The sequence below is a fragment of the Artibeus jamaicensis genome, unplaced genomic scaffold (assembly GCF_021234435.1).
Source record: "Artibeus jamaicensis isolate MK-2021 breed Jamaican fruit bat unplaced genomic scaffold, CSHL_Jam_final scaffold_1031, whole genome shotgun sequence".
Classification (NCBI taxonomy): Eukaryota; Metazoa; Chordata; class Mammalia; order Chiroptera; family Phyllostomidae; genus Artibeus; species Artibeus jamaicensis.
In genome coordinates this window covers 7,986,646-8,002,283 of record NW_026522026.1, presented here as the reverse complement: position 1 = coordinate 8,002,283, position 15,638 = coordinate 7,986,646, and positions in this window count along the sequence as shown.

Sequence of the window (15,638 nt, the reverse complement as noted above, 5' to 3'; positions counted from 1 at the left end):
GGCCACCTGAGTTGCTGGGTTGTGAGACTGTATGTGGGAGTGGGGTCAGAGAGGGACAATAGTGGTCCCCTCTGCCACTTCCCGCCACTGGGGCCTGCGCGGTCTGTCTCACCGCTTGCTCTTTTACCAGTTATCTGTGCACAAATGTGTGACTGAGGTCAGCCCTCAGTGGGTCCGCCTGCTTCTCCACACCTGGGATCCACCCATGGCTGCTGGTGCACCTGGGTTGTGCGCCCAGGTAGGTCTGGTGGATCTTTCCTGCCCAACCCTGCTCTGCTGCTGGCTCTGCCCCTCTTACCAGTTTAGCTGACGGATTCGTTATTGTCAGACTTCCGTGTAGTTCAGTTTTCTGTGGTTTGGCTGCGTTTTTGTTGCTAAAACTTTATTATTGTTTTTAAACTTGGTTGTGTGAGAAGGCACAATGCTTCCACCTATGCCTCCATCTTGGCGGAAGTAAAAGTATTGCGATTTGATTACTGCTCCACTGTTGCACTCTTCTTATGGGTATGCAGGGTCTCAAGTAAATCATAAGCTCTTCAAAGGCATTCTTCTTTCAGCATACACTGCCTTGTAACACCCCAAATGCACAATAAAGTGTAATTTCTAAATGGGAAGCCTTATGAGAAATGGTTTCTAAAGATAGCTTAATAATCATTGCAGTTTCTCCCCCACAGAAGTGAGACCTTTAGCACTTAAAAAGATGTTGTATGTATGTCAACTGTATTTTTTAAGAGGAACAGCACAAAAAAAAACCTCCCAGTATATCAGCATGCTGGATAATGTGTCTTTCATTTTCTCTATCAAGGGGACAGAGGATTTGGGAAAGTGAGAGTATGAGTATGTATGTGTTTTCATCGTTTGCATTACTGTTGCCCTTAATTACAGCAATCATTTTCACAAATGGGCTTTGTTTTCTACTCTGGCTCTTTGGCTTTTGGCAGGAGGCACCAGACAAACACCTGTTGTCTGGATATACAGAGAAACACCTGTCAGTGTTAGTACTAAGTACTAACTTAGGGACTGTCATGCAGGGTCTTGGGAACCTTTGCTACTGTCAGAAGAAAGGACAGAGCACCTGCTCAGAGCCCAGGAGGGCTGAATGATAGCTTATTGACTTCCGACAGAAGATGTCGATGAATCCATTCCCTTCCTTGGCCTACTCCAGAGAAATGCAGCCTGGGGCTGCAACATCTGTTAATGAGTGAATGAATGTGGTGATTCGAGAAAAAATTCTTTTTAAAGGAGACTGTAGTTTAATAGATACAGGGCTTTGAGGCATCAAACTCTAAATGGCTTTTATGGGTGACCATTTAGCCGGTGAGAGTGTAGGGAGGGAAGCAAGAAGAAGAGAGAGGGGATGCAAGGGAGCTCTGGGAGAGTATGTTTTCCATATGATAATCTTCTTCAGAAAATCACCATTTTGAGTGCTTTGGCAATACTGGGCTGATTCTTTGTAGAGACAGCTATTCCAGTCTAATAAGCATCATTGGGAAATGTCAGTACCAATTCCTCAACTAATCAATTATTCTTTGACAGTTTAGACATTTAGACATGGCTTATTCCCACCCATGGAGGAGGAAGAGAATGAAATGACAAAAAAGGACTGGGAAGAAAAGAGGGGAGATAAAAAGCCTACATTTTTCAAAGACAGCATCAATATTTATTTTTAGGTTTTCTAACCTTTTGTTCCTCAAAATAGAGAAGTAAAGAAATACAGAAACCCGTGCTGGCTCAGAGAAATTTCTTGAACTTGCTTCATCCTGTGAAAGATTACGCACAGAGCTGGGCATCACCAGGATGGAGCCATGGAGCCTTTCCATCTGCACCTCTCTCCAGTTGGAGCTGTTGTCCGGGATACCCTGTGGGAGGGGCTGCCTGCCTGAATGCCTCCTCCAGATGGATTATGCTTCTCTCCTCTGTCCCATTCTTTCACAGATCAACTCTCCTTTTCTTACATTATGATGTTTCCTCTTATGTAACCGGCCTGGCATTACATACAAAGGGAAAATGGTGGTGGATAAATAAAATTGCAGGTAGGAAGGATAACAGATAGCAGAAATCATTAAGAGAATAATTTCATCTTAGATCTAGCCTTGCTTTTTCTCTTTCCTGTGCTCACTCTGTGCAATCCATCTGGAACTCCTTTTGACTCTATCTTCCAAATACATGCAGAATCCAAACACTTTTACCATCTCCACTGCAATGCTCACAGTTAAGCCATCATCATCTCTCACATGGATGACTGGGCTCCCTCCTTTTAGCCTGGCCCCTCACAATTTATTTTCAATGCAGCAAAATAATTGTTTTAAAGATAAAAGTCAGTTTATACTACTCCTTTTCCTAAAACTACCAATCATTTCTCACTTCACTCAAAATAAAAGCTAACATCATCCCACCGGTCCTGAAACTCCTACCTGATACCCACGCTCACCCCTTTAAGACCCTGTTCTTTCAACTTAGCAGCCACCTTCCTGCCCACCTTAGGACATTCACAAAGGTCACTGTCTCTGTTTGGATTGCTCCTCCCCAGTATTTGTCTGGCTAACTCTTCTAGACTTTGCTCATATTTTTCCTTCTCAAATGTCATCTGACTACCTAATATAAAATTACTTGCTCCACATACTCCCTAACAGACTTTTTAATTTTTCCCACTGCAATGATTTATTTATGAGCAGTTACATGGCTCTTACTATCATCCAGGCATTTTAGCTAGGTATTAATTCATCCAAAGCACATAGCAACATTATGGAGCAGGTACTATTGTCTTGTTTATTGAATAGGTCATAAGAAAACTGAGACACAGGGAAGGTAAGTAACTTACCCAAGTCACACAGCTAGGAAGTGGTGAAGCTGAGGTTCAGACTTAGACAATCTGATTTCAGGAGCAATGCTGTTACAACTCTGTTTTGTTGCATTTATACTAAGGGGTATATTTCTTGTGTTGTGTTTATTATGTGTTTCACCCTATTAGCATGTAAGCTCTATGAGGGTAAGAATCTATCCTCTGTTCACAAACACAAATGATGCTTGACACATTCTTGGAGCACAATAAATATTTGTTGGATGAGTACATGGACTTGATGATAGAGAGTCTGCTCCTCATCTTGAGACACATTATTTGAAGCTCATTACCAAAACTTCCACTTCTCCGAACCAACAATTCGTCCTCTGTGAGACTTCGGATGGAGCAGAATGAGCAGAAACAGCATTCTAATTCAGATACTTTATTTCACTCCATAATTTTGGAAACAGTGAAATTTCTTTAGAGATGCTGTAACCATGCAGAAACCTTATTTCTCTAACCTGACCTTTTCTCCTTTCTTTCCTTTTGATTCAAACTCCACCTCCTCCAGCACCCTGACTCACCTGCCTCCTTCTCTCTTACATGACCACTGCCTTATGCATTAAGTCCCCAGGGCAGCAAAGCCCTGGTCAGCATCAAACAATCTTTGGAACAAAGTCTGAGGTCTAATGACCTTAGAGGAAGATAACATCTAGAATTCAGTTATGTTTCAGCTCTGGACCCAAGAAAATGGAACGTCCCACCCACCAGATCCTTGCAAAACCAGACAGAATAACGCCATGGTTGACATTAGAACCAGGTGCATTGGTCAACTGCCCACTACCCTAGCATGACCAATCAATAAAGACCACAACCCTAATCATGATCCTAACTACCTTAGTCACCATGATTAGTGATTTTCCTCCTGTATATCCCATTTTCTGAAAGGCATTGGAGAGTTGGGTCTTGGAGTATTGCTCACCTGGGGCCCCAGCCGTGGGCCACTTCTTCAATGAATAAATAACCCCTTACTTTCTTCGCTGCAAGATCCTATTTGTGTCTTACTGGGCTTTGATGAGCGCAGGCAAAGTAACCCCTTTAGTTAAGTAACAATGATGCTTTTACTTCTCTTTGATTTTGTTTTCACTTTAAATTTCCTTTGCAGCTCCGCCTACCCCGCTCCACCCTGTATTTGGAGTAGGTAGATGTGAGAATACAGAAGGAAAGCAGAGGGAGTGGTTCAGTCTTGTTCTTGCACATGTACTGAACACTAGTTAGCCTTTGAAACCTTACTTCCTGTAAGAATTTTTTAATAAAGACAACACACATCATGGAGGGTTCTGGAGTCAGAAAATGGGGACTATGTGGCCGAAATGTTTCTGGTTTTTTCTTGTACCCACACTTGAAAACGAAACAAAGCAAATCTCATAATCCAGATTTCTTAAAATTCCATCATAGGAAGTGGAAGCCTGCCATGCTTCACAAGTTTGTTCATTTTGTAAAGACAGTGGGGAAGTGGTGAAAAACTGCTTATTGAGACCCAGTATACTCGAATTCTAAATTCTGCCACTTACCTTCACAAATGAACACACACGCACACACACAGAGTAACTGCATAGCCCTGGTCAATGCCGTAACCTCATTTTTGTTCTCTATAAAAAGAGAACATCTAAGATTAAAAAATTTAAAGGTGATGCTTTAAGAAAAAAATAAAAGAATTATCTATTTCAATGGCAAAACCTTTGAAATATCTTAAATTATTAAAATATTACTTTTATATGTATTAATTAAAGAAGAAGGAAACTCTTGCACTTTGCAATTATTTCACACTTAAACTATTGCCATCGAAAATGGGATTGTTAATAAAGCAAAATCTTGGAAGACTCTTTGGTTATAGCTTCTTACAAGGAATCACAGGAAATTATCTTCTATGGAAATTCTGAGAACCAGTAAGTGCTGAGGTCTCAATATAAATGGACACAAGGCCTCTGAGGGGAAGAAATCAGTGTACACCTCCACATCCAGATTAGAGGCTGCTCATTTGAATGAATTACTCAGCATTACTCCTCTCCACAAACACAGCTGGCCTTGGTACATAAAACACAATCAATCTCTGCTGCAGGCACAAGGATAAGAATATTTCTTAGCTCTGCAACCTGGGGCATGTTTCACAACCTCTCTGGCCCTCATTCTCTGTTTGTATAGTAGAGACAGTAATAACTTCTGCCTCTGAGTGCTGTTTTGATTGTTGGTGTGCAACCTAAGGAGCTACTGCACATAAATGAATCAGCACCGTCCTTCCCTGGTACATTGGGTGCCTCAGTATAGATAACCATCAAAATACAACCCCTCCCCTTGCCCTGACTGGTGTGGCTCAGTTGGTTGGGTGTTTTGTCCCACAAAGCAAAAGGTTATACTGATTTGATTCCCAGTAAGGGTCATGCCTGGGTTGTGAGTTCAGTTCCCAGTAGGGGTGCACAGAAGATCAATATTTCTCCCTTTCTCCCTCCCTTCCTCTCTCTCTAAAAATAAACAAATAAAAAATCTTAAAAAATATAGTCCCTTTTCTTCTCACCAGTTTTGGAGAAAATTATGTTGGAGAAGAGGAGAATTTTCATTTTAATGCAAATCAACAAATGCATCTAAACAGACTTTTCTAAGTCGGATTTCTTCAAATATGTGAAAGGCAAAAAAAACAGAAGTTAACCTCAGTGGTAACAGCCATGGGATTTTCATTGTCATCAGCGTAAAGACTATGTCATCATCTGATACGTAGAGAAATGACAGGCCTCCTAGCTAACAACAATGGTGGGCGAGTTTTACAGGGCATGAACTAATGATCTTTTGTGCCTTCCCATTAATGGAGTGAGGACATTCAAGCAGCGATACCGTGTGTTCCACCAGTGAGTGCAGCCGTATCTCTTCTAGATAACACAGACCCCTGTCACGTAAAGTCAGAATCAAGCCTTCAAATGACACTCCATTTGTCAAATTGGAATGCTACCAAATGTATTTTTCTTCTAGAGATTTTCCCAGCCTGTCTACATATTATAGCCATATTAAAGAGTCCTGCTCGTATTAGAAACATAAATCACACAGACAAATAAAAGCAAGAACAAACATTCCATGTGCACAGGGAAGGGAAGAGTCCCCAGGAAGCACACATAATTCTGTGCGCACTCAGACATTACTTGTTGCTTTTCAACCCAGGACCAAAGGAGCAACTGGACAACAATAGTCAATGCTATATCTAATTTGTGTTTTGTCTTATTTTGTTTTTTTATTTTACATACACTAACATTCATTCATTTTTGGTGTGCTGGTCTAAGTTTTGACAAATGTAGGGGCATGGAACCATTACCACAATCGAGATCTTATTTCGGTTTTAATTGTCCCTAAGATTATGTGATACAGTATTAATGACAAAGTGTGACTGATTTAGTCCTTTAAATAGAAAATGTGAAGAATAGGGGGAGATTTTAGAGGAAAGGTATGGGTGGTTCTGTTTTCTGAAATGAACTCTCCACTTCCCGTACTTTTCAGTGACTAATTTCTTCTCTCTTATTTCTTTATTTTTTTAAATATCTTAGCTTAGAAGCCACTTTCTCACAAGAGCTTTCCCTGACCCATCTCCAACCTCAAATCTAGATAAGAACCTCCCATTCGTGTTTTGTTTCCAAAGCATCCCATTCTTTTAAAAGTATGGCTACTTATCACAGTTGTAGCTATACAGCTTTCTTTTTGTACATATTGTTTTGGGATAATTAGTCTAATATCTATCTCCTTCCACACAGCCTAAGCTAAAAAAAAAGGAGTTGAGTATGTATTGGCCCTGATCGACTCTCCAAAGATGGCATTTGTTTCAATAATATTTCCCAGGTACTAGGTTTTAAAAAACCCAATTCTTTCATTAAATGTGTAATTACATCTGCCAACTTTCCTCTACTGGTTAGATAAAAGCAGTATAAAAGTAAAGATCAGTGTGTACAATGGAAAACTAACAGTATGATTTATAAAGTACACAAATAAATGTGTAAGCTTTTTTGTATAAATTTTTTTCAACCAACAAGTGGCCCAGGACCTGCCACCAGTCACCTTTCTTCTAGGGTAAGACCCTGGAATTAGCTACACATTTTAGTGTAGCTATACTTTCAAACGGACAATAAACTGTAGGCCAGGCTGGGCCACTAAGGTTAATCCAGTTTCAAATATTGACAAAAAGGTAACGTAGTTGTTAGCAAACATAGCTTTCACTTTGCTTTAAAATAGAACCAACTATTAAGCAGAGTAAAAGTTAGGAACCACAGAGTTTACAAGGGAGCAATCATTACTTCTCAGTTCTGCACACTGGCGTATGCAAAATGCTTTGGTTTATTTCATCCTTTAAAGAACCAACAATGTAAGAGGAGTAAAAAAAACAACCCATAAACCTACTGCCTTTTATACTTTAAAGCTGGGGGAATAGGCTATATCAGCAGCCAATATTTTATCAGCTACAAGCTTTTGCTATTACAATGAAATGTTCCCAAGTTCTCTTTCTTATGCTATCATTGGGTTTACAACAGCTCAGTCGTGATCTACCATGGGCTCCATGAGTGAAGGAACTGTGTCTATTTTGGTTATTATTTATATCCCCATTCCCTACCATGGCGCCTGCAACTGAGAATGTGCTAGAAGAAATGAATGAATAACTGGGTTCTGGTTCTGACTCTTCCATTGCTTAACCGTGCAGTTGGCCAAGTTACTTACTTTCTCCATGTATCAGGCTTTCTGCACTATAAGATGCAAAAGTGATTCAATTAAATCATTACTAAGATTCTTTTTAAAATGACACAAATATCACAGATGTAGATTAAAAATAAAAAGTCACTTATCTCTACCCCTATTTTTCTTAATCATATTGCAGCCTATTTCAATTAAACTACATTAAATGGCAAGTAGATTATATTTTAATCCTGGTGTTGTTTAGTGTTAGTATGTGACTTTATGTATCACTTAAACTGCCCTAACTTTCATTTTCTTATATATGACCTTAAGAGAAGAAAACAACCATTTCTCACCTTTTATATTGCCAATACTTGCATATTTTACTTAGGTTTTTATGTTTCATTTAAAGTTGCTCTTTTTATTTAAAATCCTTGAATTAATACCTTTTAAATGCCTGATTTCCAATGATTCTCTTTAAACTTAAGTCAAATCAACAAACCTTATAAAGAGGGTAAATATCATGGGAAAAAGTTATTTCTGAAAAAAAAATGGAAAGTAGGTATAAAACAGGGAGAAACAAAGCATAAGGGGTAAATGATATCCCAGGAGATAGGGGTCACTGTGTTTGGAAAAGGATAAGGAAACAGGATCACAGTATCCTGGCCACAAGATGAGGAAGAATGCTCTAACTTAGAAGAGTGGATTAATCACCATTTCATCTCCCACACTTTTCATTGTTTATCCCTTTAAGATCACAATTTTGATTCAGGCAAAAAAATTTTACTTCTCCCAGGACACAAGCAGTCTTAATTTCTATAAAGATTTCTTCTAGCCTTGGAAAAATGCCAAAGATCTTGGATTTCTCCAGATATCAACCACATTTCTGACCCTGTGCATCCAACAAGATATGACACATGGACATGAGGGTCCCTAGAGGTATTTAAAAAGAAGGAAAAAAAAATAAAGCTCACTTTTTTTTATTACAAAAGGTAACCTTTCTTAAACTGATAATCCCAGACAAGATCAAATATCTTTTATTGTATTCTTTCACATCTTTTAAGGATGTTATATTGCATCTGATGGAATAAAGGCACAGAGAATGTAAAGAATATACCCTTGTTCAGAGCAATTGGATTGAGGAAAAATTAGGTGCAGCTCTATGGCCACATACTCAAGAGTGACAGGAGACTGGAAGAAACTAGAGCTGCATACAGTCACATAGGGTGCATCTGAAGGAGAAAAGACTGAGACAGTTTAAATAAAATTTCTGTTCAGTAGCATTTTTAAGAACTAAGACTTAAAAAAAACAAACAGTAAAATACAAGAGGAGACACAGAATAATGAGAGCTGTAAATGATTGACAAAAAGGACAATTTTTTTAAAGATGAAGAGGAAAATAGCTCAAGGCAATAGAAAAGGTTTATTTTTTGAGATGATGTTAATTAATTTCAAATTGTCTAAGGAGCATCTTCAATTAATCTCCTAAATGTTGCCATTGGAAAACGGGTCTCTGTCACAGGGTCACCAGGAAAGCATTCTGGGAACCCACGTATAGGAGAATGTGGTAAGATTTTTGAAGTCACTGGAGCAAACACAAAGCATCGTCCTGCATTCAGCTCTGGTGTCTCATCTCTGTCTATTCTGCCATGAAAAAATTCCAACCTTGTCTTCATCAAGCCCAGTACAAAGGCCAAGTTCTAAAATTCTGTGCCATGCCAAAGGTTAGTCCAGTTTAGTCCATGTCTGTCCCCATCTGGTCAGCGTAGTCTGTTCTGGCTGTGTGCTGGCTGGTGCTGTGCCCAGGCCCCCACTTGGACAGACTGCCAGGTCACAGGCTGCCAGGCCACAGGCCACTGCTAGGAATGCATGGCTTCTAAGAAAAGAAGATGTGGGAACAAACAGGGTGAGTGAGTGTTGTTGTGGGGTGGGGAGAGAAGGAGGGAAGGAAAGGGAACTCTTTGTTAAACTTGGGTTATATTATCTGGAGCTTGGGGAGAACGGAGCACCCTTTCAAACTAACCAATCAACTTCCCAATCCTCCTTGGGCTTGCATCGGGCCCTACCCATTAGCAATTCATTTGCTATATTTTTGAGGGGTTTGTGTCCCTTATCCAATCTGATCCTTTTCCCAGGTTAGGCTCCTCCCCATTGTGGTTACCCTCTTGGCTCCTACTGCACATGCCTCATAGTAGAAGAACCTCCCCCTTCACCATCTTGGCTTCTGCTGGGCATGTGCCCTGCAGAGGTATTTCCACTTTATAATTCTATCTCTTACCCCACTAATCTGTGGGGAAAGGACCAGTGGTTCCCTGGGGAGTTTGTGAAGCTGTAGCTTCCTAGTGAAACAAGAAAGTTTATCATCTGATTCAGTCCCTCAGTTCACCTGGCTTCCTGATGTCTGATTTTCTTTACTCCATTCTTTTATTAATATCTAGCTACCTATGCTGACACAAAGACTCGTACAATGTTATGACCTAAATATCTTTATCTTGGTGTTTATCAGAAGATGATCCTGGGAAGCAGAAAAGAGAAAGTTGAAGGAGACCAAAGTTTTGCCTCCCCAAAATGTGCCTTTTGGGATATTGATTTTAAGCTGGTTATTAAGAAACAAAAGGTCCAGAAAGAACCTTTGAGTTTACCCCTTTCTTGCCTAAGAGATTCAGACATAAAAGCCTGCTTCAGGAAGTAAGTCTTATATTGTCACCTTAGAATTAGACAGGAAAACTCCACACAGGGGCCTGGTAGCCAGATTCTTACACCCTCCCATCCCACTTTCCTGCCACACGTGTTCTGATTTTCCTCAGCTACCTGTAAATTGTCCATCTCCTTCAAAATATGAGACCCACTACCTAGTTTCTCCTTCATTCATAGTGGTATATCTACCTCAACTGCCCAGTGTGCTTGGAGTCTTATATCTTTTTTTAAAATATTTATTTATTTTTCGAGAGAGGCGAAGGGAAGGAGAAAGAGTGGGAGAGAAATATCAATGTGTGGTTGCCTCTCAGGCATCCCCTGCTGGGAACTGGCCTGCAACCCAGGCATGTGCCTTAACTGGGAATCGAACCACGATACTGTGGTTCACAGGCCCTCGCTCAATCCACTGAGCTACATACACCAGCCAGGGCTTGGAGTCTTATATCTTATGACACCTCCAACATGTACATCCATTTTCTCCTGTTAGTATCTCTGTTAATTTGATTATTAGCCCAGCTAGAAGAATTTAGAAGGTAGGAAGGAAAGTACTTTTTTTAGCCTATACAGTATGAAATTAGAAATGGGAAAAAACAAAAAAAAAAAAGTAGGAAAATAGATTATTGAACTGGTTACCAGCACCAGTATCTGGGGCTCAAGCCCATTTGGGACATGGTAGGAACCCTGTAGAACCTGCTTCAAAGTTATCTCACAGAAGGACAGGGAAGTTGGAACAATTATCCATAGATTCCTCTTTCTCCCATTTCCTGGTTGCAACTGTGGGCTGGCTGAGGGTACTGATGCCACTGAAGAAAGCCCTGAGGTAGAGAAGCAGCAAGGTGTAATTATTCCCAAATGAGTTGGGACCCTGGCAATACACATAAAACTGCTTACCTCAGCAGTGCTGAAATCACTTGAGTAAAGAAGAGATGGTGCAAAGCATCTATTAATATCTTCGCTCCAAATTGCTCCTCCTCATATATATGAGGAGCAATATTCACCTTTTCCATGAAGCAATCATCTCCTACCAAGTTGCACAAGCCATAATGCTTTGAGTGATCAAATACTTTTTATGCATCATAATTAATATTGAAATGCTTTGCTTTCTCTGTGTTTTATTTTTTAATTTTTTATTTATTTACTTTTTAGAGAGAGGGGAAATGAAGGAGAAAGAAAAGGAGAGAAACATTGATTGTTTGCCCCTGGCATGTCCCCAACTGGCGACCTGGCCTGCAAACTAGGCATGTGCCCAGACCAGGAATGGAATTGGCAACCTTTTGGTGTGTGAGACGATGCCCAACCCGCTGAACCACGTCAGCCAAGGCTCCTTCCACACTTTTTACAATATTGTGGTAAAAGACATATAACATAAAAGTTACCATTGTGGGGGCTAAAATATTAATATATTTTATTTTACTATCTAAGTTTTTCTAGTAGTCAAATTAACAGAGACTGGTTAAAGGAGAAAGTCCAGGTTTTAATACATGGGCATGGGGAATTGACATAGGCATGAAAATTCCAAAGACTATGAGACAACATTGGGTACATAAGACATTTTGGACAAAGGAGAAAGCGAGATAGGAGATTGAGTATTAGATTCCAGACGTGAGAGTGAGTGACCTACAGGTGGTTGAGGAGGAGCTATACACATTCAGGCAAATCTTTGCTAGGCAACCCAGAAACAAAAGGACTGGGTAGGCATGTAGCTAAGAGATGCCTGCCCGAAGCCCTCTTGTTTATTGCACTTAATTCCCACTGGGCTGGGGGAACATCCAAAGATCTCCTTCCTGAAGGAGGTTTTTCTGTCTGAATCTCTTGGGCAGGAAAGTGGGGAGGGTTAAAACCTCCCTCTGAGTCTTGTTTTTTAATAAATAGCCTAAAATCAGTGTTCCAAAAGGGCAACTTCAAGATGGGAGAATTTTGGTCCCTTTACCATCTTCATCATTTTTCAATAGTACTAGTTCAGTTGTGTTAAGTACAGACACATTGTTGTGAAACAGACTTCCAGAAATATCTCATTTTGCAAAACTGGAACTTCATACCCATTAAACTATAACTCCCCCCTCCTTTTTGCTTTTTATACCTGTCGGTAGGGAACAGGCTATATCCTAGATATACAAGATCCAAGATCCTATCAACAAGGAATTCTTGCTACTCCACGATAAAATGTTCTCAAATTCTCTTTCCTGTGTCATCCTTGGATACACAGCCATGTGTTCCTGCCCACTCTCTATCTCTCTGAGAGAGTATTGTTGCCTTTAGTTCTAATAAACTGGGCCTCTATCTCTTAAAACTTTTTGTATGTGAGTGTCCCTGAAACTCCTTTCCTGCAACACCACAGAAAAACTTCCAGTAACTGATATATAGCAGTTTGTTAAAAGACAAAAAAATAAGATAAAGGTCATTTTTATTTTTCATTTTATTGAAAGACCTGTACTCAGAAAATTATAAGACACTATAGACAGAAACAAAAAAGGTACAAATAAATGAAAACATGAACCATGCTCATGGATTGGAAGAATTAACATTGTTAAAAATGTTCATACTTTCCAAAGCAGTCTATAGAGTAAAAGCAATTGCTATCAAACTATCAATGGCACATTTCACAGAACTAGAACAAATAATCTCAAAATTTGTATGGAACCACAAAAAAACCCCAAATATCTACAGTGATATTGATAAGAACAAAGTTGGAGGAATAGTGGTACCTGATGTCAAACTATGCTATAAGTTCATAGTGGCCAATATGACATGGTACTCATATAAAAACAGACATGTAGATTAAGGGAATGGAATAGAGAGGCCAGAAATAAACCCATGCTTTTATGGTCAATTACTATCTGACAAAGAGGGCAAAAACATACAATGGGGTAAAGACAGTTTATTCAATAAATGGTGTTGGAAAAGTTGGACAGATGATGTGTAAAAAAAAAAAAATGAAACTAAGCCAACTCCTTACACCATGTAGATGCATCAGTTCAAAATGGATTATAGACAAATATAAGACTAAATACCATAAAAATCCCAAGAGAAAATATAAGCAGTAAAATCTCAGACATCCTTCATAGCAATATTTTTGCCACTATATCACCAGAGGCAAAGGAAGCAAAGAAACAACAAACAAATGGGACTAAATTAAACTAAAAAAAAATCAACAAAATGAAAAGACAATCCATTTAATGGGAAACACACTCACCAATTATACATCTGATAAAGTATTAGTATCCAAAATTTATAGACAACTCATAAAACTCAACACCAAAGAAACAAACAATTATAAATGGGCAAAAGATCCAAATAGGCATTTCTCCAAAGAAGACATACAGATGGCCAATAGACATATGAAAAAATATTCAACATCATTAATCATCAGAGATGTAAATTAAAACCACAATGAGATGTCATCTCACACCTGTCAGAATGGTTATCATCAATAAATGCACAAATGACAAGTGTTGTCAAGGATGTGAAGAAAAGGGGACTCTCGTGCACAGTGGGTGGGAATGTAGACGGGTGCAGCTACTGTGGAAAGCAGTATGGAGTTTCCTCAAATAATTAAAAATGGAACTGCCTTATGACCCAGCAATTCCACTTCTGGGAATAGATCCTAATAAACCTGAAACACCAATACAAAAAATATATGCACCTCTATGTTCATAGCAGTGTTAATCACAATAGCCAAGACCTGGAAACAGCTTAAATGCTCATCAGTAGATGAGTGGATAAAAAAGCTGTGCAGTACATTCACACAATGGAATACTAATTGGCTATAGAAAAGAAGGAATTCTTACCATTTGTGACAGCATGGATGAACCTGGAAAATATTTTGCTAAGTTAAATAAGACAGTTAAAGAAAGACAAAGAACATATGATTTCACTTATATGTGGAATCTAATGAACAAAATAAACAAACAGCATAGAAACAGACTCAGATACAGAGAACAGACTGACAGTTGTCAGAAGGGAGGGGTTTGGAGAGCATAGTAAAAATGTGAAAAAATATAGCAACAAAAATGAACGAACTCATAGATACAAACAATAGTTTGGTGATTACCATAGAGAAAGGGGTGGGGGTAGGAGAGGATAGAGGGGAGACAAACGGTGACAAAGGAGACTTGACATGGGCTGGTGAACACACAATACAATGCACAGATGATGTGTTACAGAACTGTACACCTGAAACCTATATAATTCTATTAACCTGTGTCACTGCAATAAATTCAATAAACATTCAAGTTTTCATTTGAAATAATATAACTTTTCATTTAAGAATCTTGAGAATTAGAAAACTATCAAAAAGGGAAAATTATTTATGATTTTAATACCTAAACATATTATAATCAATAGTTTGGTTTGTTTATTTTTTAAATAAATAGATATATATTTCACAGAGTTGTAATTATGCCATATGTATAATATATTTCCTTTTTATTTTAATATAGATAATAAGCCCTGGCTGGTATAGCATGGCCTGTGAACAAAAGGATTGCCTGTTTGATTCCCAGTCAGGGCACATGCCTGGGTTTTGGTCCAGATCCCCAGTGGGGGGTATGTGAGAGGCAACCACACACTGTTGTTATTGTCCCTCTCTTTCCTCCTTCCTTCCCCTCTCTCTAAAAATAAATAAATAAAATATTTCAAAAAAAAGAGTTGGAAGCCTTGGCTGGTGTAGCTCAGTGGATTGAGTGCGGGTCTGCGAACCAGAGTATCACGGTTTGATTCCCAGTCAGGGCACATGCCTGGGTTGCAGGCCAGATCCCCAGTGGGCGCCATGAGAGAGGCAACCACACATTGATGTTTCTCTCCCTATCTTCTTCCCTTCCCCTCTAAAGCTAAATAAATAAAATCTTTAAAAAAAGAGTTGGAAAATTTTAAAATAAATAAATAAATAATATAGATAATGATTAAGTCCTAAATGTAGTACCAGTTGCTCATGTACAAAATAGATGATAGAAGATCTAACATAATTTATGCTAAAACATTCACAAATACAACACACAAGGAAAAGACCTGAGGTTGTTAGTTTGGCATAATCTTAATGTATATCTCTGTTGGGATAAGGCTTCTAAAACTCTGTTGCAATATTAGGATACTTTAACGGTTTATGTATGAAAACCAATGAGGTTTTAAGTATAAATTTTACTGGGATTAAAATGTTCATACTACCCAAAGCAATCTATTCATTCAATGTAATTTCCTTTAAAATACTAATGGTATATTTCACAAATTTAGAATAAATATTTCAATAATTTATATGGGTCAAAAAGACCCTGAATAGCCTCAGCAACCTTGAGAAATATAAACAAAGTAGGAAGGATCATAATATCTGATATCAAACTATAGTATAAAGCCACTGTTATCAAAACAGCCTAGTACTGGCATAAGAACGGACACATAGATGAATACAATAGAGAGCCCAGAAATAAACCTACGTCTTTATGGTCAATTAATATTTGAC